Here is an 8014-nt window from a genome sequence, read left to right as displayed (position 1 = left end):
AAATAGGCTGGGGAAGGCTGTGGGTAGATGGGGAAGGCTGTGGGCAGATGAAGAAGGCTGTGGGCAGATGGGGAAGGCTGTGGGCAGATGGGGATGACTGTGGACAGATGGGGAAGGCTGTGGACAGATAAGGAAGGTTGGGGGAAGACTGGGGACAGGCTGGGGGCAGGCTGGGTGCAGGCTGGGGGCAGGCTGCAGACAAGTTGTGATGAGCTCAGGTTTGGAGAGTCTGACTCAGGCAGGTCAGGCTTTTCAGCTACTTGCCCTTTAAGACAGTATTAATCCAGGGTATCTATGAGGAGATTTGGGTGAAAACTGTAGGGAGCTTTGCTTCTAAATAAGGTACCATAAGGTACAATGTCATGGGCCACACCAGCACACACTAGAGGTCCCCCAGAGTCTCCCTGTAGGTGAGGAAAATCAGACTATGAGCAAAGATTGCTTTCCCCCAACATGAAACCCACCACCAAAGCTACTCCCAGATTGAAATAATTCCTGGCTCAGTATTATTCGTAAGTTAGGGATTTAATGCCTGACTTCCTCACCTCTGGCCTGGGATAATGCTAACATTTCTCCCTTTACTCCCTTCCTTTCTCTTCTGAAGCCTCATGGGAAGGTTACAGGAAGGGCTTGGGCACAGGGAGATGTGACATAGAGGGAGAATTTCACTTCCCAGAGTGTCAGGGCTAGAAGACTAGGAACACAGGCTTTAGTCACTGCTGTGGAGAGCTCTTTGACCCACTTCCTCCTCTGATGCTGTTGTCTGATGAGAGGAGGAACTGCACGTGTGCACTCACCTTGTACGCTGATTTTAATGTTGTGCGACTGCCCACGCAGACCTGGATAATATCGCTGTACTTTGAATGGTCTTTACAGGCTTTTTTATCCATGATCCTCAGTTTAACCTCTCTCAGGGTATCTGACATGGATTCATTCACTCCAGTTTGCCCCCATCCAGCCGCTCAGCACATTTTCCCAGGCTTGATAAAGTCAGAGGGACCAGGCAGGGGAATTACATCCACAGCACGAGTCAACTCTTTCTGTTGAAGCTGTTGGGGAAAGGAGAGAATAGATGTCACAGCAGTGAAGGATGCTGGGACAAGGGGCCATATCCACTGGGAACTCAGGAGTGGGTTCTGAGGAAATGATTTGGACAGGAAGAATTTGAAGTCCGGAGGCAGGAGGAGAGTTAAGGATGGGAGACTCAAACAGGGCAAGAAAAATAACTTCACCTTCAGTAACATGATGTCATTGAGATCAGAAGAGGAATTGTACTTTGGGTGAACGATTTGTTTTGCAGCTTTTAATTTCTTCTGTGTGGATTCTCTCTTGCTCATATTATGAGCTCCAGGGGTGACAGTGATTTCTCTGTTGAAAAATAAAGGAAACAGTGAACAGGGCTGCTCTTAGGAGGAGGACTCCTTCCCAGGAGAAGGGCACCAGGGTCTACCTTCTCTATCCCAGTGCAGAGAGGAGAGAGACTTGAGATGGGGCTCCCAGAACCAGAGCTTTCCCAGAGGATGTAGCTCAGGGACTGAGACCTCTGCCCACACTCCGCCTCCAGTGCCCGAGTGAACCCATGGCTTTGTACATGGCCACTATATGGAGTTACACCCAGCCCGTGTCTGAGCTCTGATGACAACAGGACAAGACAAGAACTGTAGTTTTTGTCCTTACTGGAGTCCTGCCTAGAGCTCTGACCTCTGAAAATGGAGACCACACATGAGATGGTCCAGTGAGCGGCCCTGTGCTCCCTTTGTCCTCTTTGTGTAGGGAGAGCCCCTCTGGAGATGAGGAAGGAGCAGAGCCTTCCTCAGGCCTCTGCCGCTCTGTGACTCTGGCTCCTGCATTTCCTCACAGGAAGAGAAGCCTCTTACCTTCCTCTACAGTGTGCAGAACTCAGCACAAATTGGTGGGTAATGAGAAACCCACCACAGACGTAACTTTTCTTATGGAAGATCGTCAGATGCGCCATGTAAGGGCGGGAGTGTGCTTCAGACTCAAAACCACCAATAATCTCCTCTGGAACAAAGAACCACCAGTCCCCAGTCACAAATGTGTGGAACGCCCCAAGACAGCACTAGCAAGGGAAGATGGGGCTAAGACTGAGCGACTGCTCCCCAGCTCACCCCACCCCATCTTGCGTGGGGCTCATGCCCTCCACGTGTCTTTTCTCTCCTGATGATCTTTCCTCCCCAGTCCTCTCTGTCTGCCATTCTCTTTCATCCAGAACACAGTGACCATTCATGTTTCTGACTTTCTACTTCATTAGACATTTCCCCACACCCTCATTCTGTCTTCTCAACACTAAGGGAAGGCCAGAGAAGAGTCACCTATCAGAAACAATATGAAGGAGAACTAGTTTTTCATTCTTCCTTGATCTACAGATTTCCCCTGGACTACCTCAATTCGGATCTTGCCTTGTCTTAGGGTCTTTGTTATACAAGGTAACAGGTTATGGTCAGTTGCTGAAACTCAGAGGTTACGGAGATGAAGACAAAACTCACCAACTCCAGCTCCAGAAGGCAAGAGAATTGCCATCAGGAACAGGAGGGCCTGCATTTTTCCAGTGGTGCAGCCTGGGGAGAGATTCTGGTGTGTTCCTGTCCTGGTTCCTGCTTTTGTAGCTTCAGTGTGGGAGAAAAGAAGGGCTGCGAACCATGGTCTGGGTGGAGAAGCTCTACTTTCCTTATGAGAAATTCTCATGACTCTGCTCTCTGGTGGTGTTGAATCTGTGGCCTGATCCTGAGACTCCTGGATTCCATGATGAGGGGGTGACTGCATCATGGATCCCATGGAATCCCAGGAAGCAGGACAGCTATGCAAAGGGAGGGGGACCTTGATGAGGGATCCTGGATCTGTTCTTGTAAGCATCCAGGTGTTATCGTCAGCTTTGAGACCCATGCTGCATGTGTAAAGTCTCACTTCTGTCGCTGTAGCACAAATACAGGCATCTGTAGTGTGTGAACATATGGGGGAGAGGGAGTTCATTTTATTAACAAAAACTGGTGTGGGCTGGTTCAGCCTGAAGGTCATTGCTTGTATTGATCAGCATTCCTAATGGTGTGACCCTTCAATACAGTTCCTTATATTGTGGTGACCCCAGGTGTTAAATTATTTCATTGCTACTGTAACAACTGCTGTAAGAAAATGTCCTAATTTACTCATACTAACAGTCTCTTTGTTAGATATTGTAATCCATGTTTAGGGGGAACCCAACGGACTTTCAGAATATAACAGAATAAAAGGTCTTGGGTATCTGTAATGCAAGACAAGGCTTTGGGTCACCAAGTATTTATAGCCACAGATTATAAGAATGCACAGTGGTTGGCTCATTGTGTTTGACTCAAGTACAGAGTCAAAGAAGATAATTGGTTTGGAAATTATTTTTAGCTCAAAAATGAGAATGAAAATGGCTTTTTTTTTTTTACAGATAAAGACAATTTATTGTGATGTAATTTCAAAGTAAAAGGTATTATGCAGCTAGATTAATGTAGTAACCCACAAAAGCACTTGTTCAGACTCAAAGATTATGTATCTCAATGAACCGCATAATTGGACTGGATCTATAATCATTAAGATTTGCAGAAAAATTCTACATCTGGTAAAAGGAGGCATTTACTATCATAGGAAGGCTCAGCTAGTTCCCAGGCTTGGACCAGAGAACTGAGACCTCTTTGGATGACAGAGACTGGGTGCCCTTGAGGACAGGTCTGGCTCTAACTCTATCCTTCTGTATTTCCTTCCTTTTCTTCCTCAGAACTACAAGGCTCTCTCTAAGCACATCAGTAAGAATTAGAGAAGAATAAATTAATGTTTTTTTTTTATTACTGTGCATTGAAACTGACCTGATAATACTTTGTAAAGACCCCAAAATCTTCTGTACAGCCCCAGTTAGACAATAGGCTTTGAGATGGTCTATACACAGGGTCCCAAATGAAGATTCTCATTTTGCAGCTCATGAATGAAGAGGTGAGGCAGACATAGTTATCAATTGGTATCATCTCCATAGTTTTTGCCTGATTCAGGGGGTGACATTTGACAGTAACTAGTGAAAAATTTCATGACTGTCTCTTTTTACCAGTGAGGGAAGCATGCTACTGGTATACATGAAGTTATTCAGAAGTCAGTGCAAATAACACGTTATTGAACGATTCACATGAGGTGATTCCTGCTATATCCCCTGTCAGGGTATCTATTTGATTCTTTGAGAACTACAGTAGATTAATGTAAACTCAACTGGGTGGTGACTCCTTCCAAAGTTGCTCTTGGTGTAGTTTTATTGTTTTATTGTTGGCGCAATTGACACATCTGTGGCAGCTATCAATCAACATGCATCATTAGGGGCAGTAACCTCCACTGCAGGAACTCCAATCGTGTCACACTGATGGAATCATGCTTATTGGGCTTGGATTGCAGGAGGTAGCACCTATTGTAGACACTTTGGGGAGACTCATTTTTGTCTCTAAGTAGGAAAAAAGATCTAAGAGTACTGGGTTTAGAGAAGTATTCATGATCAATTATCTTTCATAGGTCAAGTTATTTTTTCTTAAATAAGGTTGTTGCATCTGGTTCATCCATCTCTAAGGAAGAAGAAAAGTTTTCTCTGAGTATTTGGATGGGAGGTTGACTGAGAATCAAAATGCTCACACAGGATGGCTCCCTCTGGTAACACAGCTGAGAATGGATGTTTGGAATAATACAATCCTACTTGCTGGTGTCATGGAAAATAGTGATGTGCAGAAGTTCAAACTCAGAATAAAAGCATCCTCATACTTCCAGGAAAAGAACACCTAATCTATAACCATAGTAACAAGTAGCAGCCAAAATCATATTGTTCACTCCCTTTTTCTTTTGGATAATGCCCGTGCAATTGTAAAACATAGCCAGGACTATCTTGACTTCATCTTATCAAAAGACATTTTTTTTAAGTTTAAAATACTTGGTTTAATGTAAATAGTCCCATAACCCCTAAAGAAACAGAAGCAGTCATTAAAAGTCTCCAAACAACAACAACAACAACAACAACAACAACAACAACAACAAAAAGACCAGGAACAGATAGTTTTAATGTACAATTAATTAGATCTTAATTAATTAAACCATTAATTAGATCTTCAAGGAAGATCTAATATCAGTACTCATCAAACAATTCCATAAAGTAGAAACAGAAAGAACACTACCCAATTCATTCTATGATGCCACAGTTAAGCTGTGTATTCTCCCTTGGAGATGGAACAGTTTCTGTCTAATCAGGAACTTGTCACAGTTTGTTTTCATAGAGGACTTCATAAGAGATTTTTTTCTACTTCTATCATGTTTAATGTTGCAAACAGATCTTAATAACTGGTTGATTGCATATAATTTTTAGCTTCAGAAGTTATCATGTATATTTAAGAGGCATTTAACTATTATAAATTATTTTGATGACTTAAAAATGTCAAAAGAATTTTATTAGTTTAATAAAAAAACCTATAAAATGTTTGTTTTAGAAATTTCATGTAGGAGTATTGTAAGTATAGCACTACCATGCCTCCCTTTCCCCCTCAAACTCCTTTCATGTTGTATTTTACATTGCCTTGTGGGGAAGATGTCATGGTGGGGGGATACATGGAGGCCTTCAGCTCTAAGTTCATATCATGGAGGCCCAAGTTTGTTGGGGCATAGCACCAATCCTTACCTCTAGCCTCTTGGGAATCTTACCTTTCAAAGGAAAACTATTCACCCATAATAACAGGAAAAGATGTCTCAATCCCAGACACTATTATCAATGCCCACAAGTACTTGCTGACTGGAGCCAGATATAGCTGTCACCTGGGAGGCTCTGCTAGTGCATGAGAAATACAGAGGGGGACACTCTCAGCCAGCCATTGAACTGAGCACAGGGTCTCCAATGGGGGAGCTAGAGAAAGGACCCAAGGAGCTGAAGGGGTTTTCAGCGCCATAGGAGGAACAATGATATGAGCCTCCTAGTACTCCCAGAGCTCCCAGGGACAAAAACATCAACCAGATAGTACATGTGGTATTTCTCATGGCTCTAGGCTCATAGGCAGCAGAGAATGGCCTTGTTGGACATCAAAGGGAGGAGAGGCCCCTGGTCCTGGAAAGGATTGATGTAGCAGGGTAAGGGAATACATGGACAGGGAAGCAGAAGCGGGTTGCTTGGGGAATGGGGAGGTGTGGGGGTGTGGGGGGAGGGAAGAGATGGTTTATGGGACTTTCAGGGGGATCAGGATAGGGGAAATCATTTGAAATGTAAATAAAGAATATATCTAATAAAACAATAACAAGAAGATGTCTCAATCCCTAGAGACACTGAAACTGCCAGAGAAGGAAGGGAGAGAGCAAGCAGGGGATTGGGATGAGGGTACTAGGATGGACTTGGTGAGTATCTTCAACTTTCATTAGGAATGACACATGGACGATTGTACAGTCATTTCCTAAGGCATCCAACAACCGGATGCTGGAGCTGGAATCTCAGGGGTGTGGCCTGCTCATATATGGGCAGGCACAAAAGCTGCTGCCGCCTCCTTGTTGAGAGATTGCTTAGGAACATAGTATGTTACCTAATGAAGATTGTGTTTAAGAAAGTATTAAGAGTTGTGCTAAGTTCTCCTATGTCTGGGATGTTGATCCTGTGATGTTATCTGTCTGTCTGATATTCTATCAGTTCTCAGCATCAGTCCAGGCTTAAGAGACAGTTTAATAATCTTAGCCTCCAATCTGTTAATGGTTTTCTCATATCTGGTAGGCTGTAGGGGAACTATACTACACAAACAGTCCTTCCCCAAGCCTCCATGAAGCTCATTTAGCATACCATTGCTGCTGTGTGAAGCTCCCCAGCTCCTGAACCAGGGTGACAGAGTCAGAGGCCCTGACCTCAGTGAATGTGCTTTGTGTTCCCTCCTGTGGTAACAAGTAGGGTGGGTACCTCCTTAGTTGAGGGCCAACTTGCAATTTCTCCATTAACTATTCAGGAATTGAAATCAATGATTTCCCAGGAATGCTTTTTCCTTGTTTTGGGATTCCCTGTCTCCCACCCCCTTTATCTTTCCTCATTTATTTTGATTTGAAGAATCAAAGTGGTATAATCTTCAAAACCCTATGGATTAGACCAAGGAGATAGGTGAGAAACCGAGGATTCATCTCTATGCTTGTGGATTGGAGGTCAATGGGATCACTTAGTGTTTCCCTCTGAAAACCCAGGCCTAAGTGAGAACAGAGAAGAACAGGGAGAAAATGGGTCTGGAAAGAGATGATAGAGGCTATTTACTAAAACTTCCCTTTTTTCTGTCTTTAGGGGTCCTCTGAGGACACTTTATGTGTGACAGAGTGGCCCAGGGCATTGCCAGTTATCGCTTGTGTCCTTGGACATCTGGGGTATTCATTACAATCTCCAGTTTAATACCTTGAATTCAGAAAACAATGAAACTCCTTCAACAATCCTCAAATGTCAAAGCTGTGTCGTGGCCCAGTGTGCAGCATACTGGGTACAGATATTTGAGTCTTAATAAGGAAATATATTTGCAGGAAAGAAATGACATCGCTTCCTTTCATGGGTGTAGAGCTTAAAATGTTCTCGTATACTTCCTTCTCCTTTCCCATTTTTTGTCTCATGGTTTCACTCTTCAGATACTCTCATAAAGCTTGGGCACCATCCCTGTGCACTGACCCCATCATAAGAGCACACACAAAGGCCAGGACTGTCACTCCTGGAAAGTCCTGCCTTTGTCTGAGAAGGATGCCTTCTTTCTTTCTAAATTCTTCTTCATATTTAACAGGCTAACAAGGGTGAGAAAGATCAAAAGCCTTTACCTCCCAGTCTCCCTTATGCCTCTAAGTAATGTCTGTGGTCCTGGGAAGTCCACTGTTCTCTGAGACTCCTCCCAGGTCCCCTGGTCCAACTCCAGCAAGGCCTCTCTACCATGCTGCCATCTCCTCTTAGAACTGTAGCCACCTCTCTTCGCCTTGCCCAAAGGGACTCAGGAGATGAGTCAGGACAGCCCCAGTATGC

At 44.1% G+C, this 8014-nt stretch overlaps 1 pseudogene; it reads right to left on the bottom strand.

Moving 5' to 3' along the window:
* Positions 1-256: 256 nt before the first annotated feature.
* LOC127691504 (mast cell protease 4-like) lies at positions 257-2562 on the bottom strand (annotated as a pseudogene).
* Positions 2563-8014: the final 5452 nt, after the last annotated feature.

This window comes from Apodemus sylvaticus, chromosome 8 (assembly GCF_947179515.1).
Source record: "Apodemus sylvaticus chromosome 8, mApoSyl1.1, whole genome shotgun sequence".
NCBI lineage: Eukaryota > Metazoa > Chordata > Mammalia > Rodentia > Muridae > Apodemus > Apodemus sylvaticus.
Note: the sequence above shows the minus strand (reverse complement) of the source record. Positions and strands in the feature narration are given on the sequence as shown.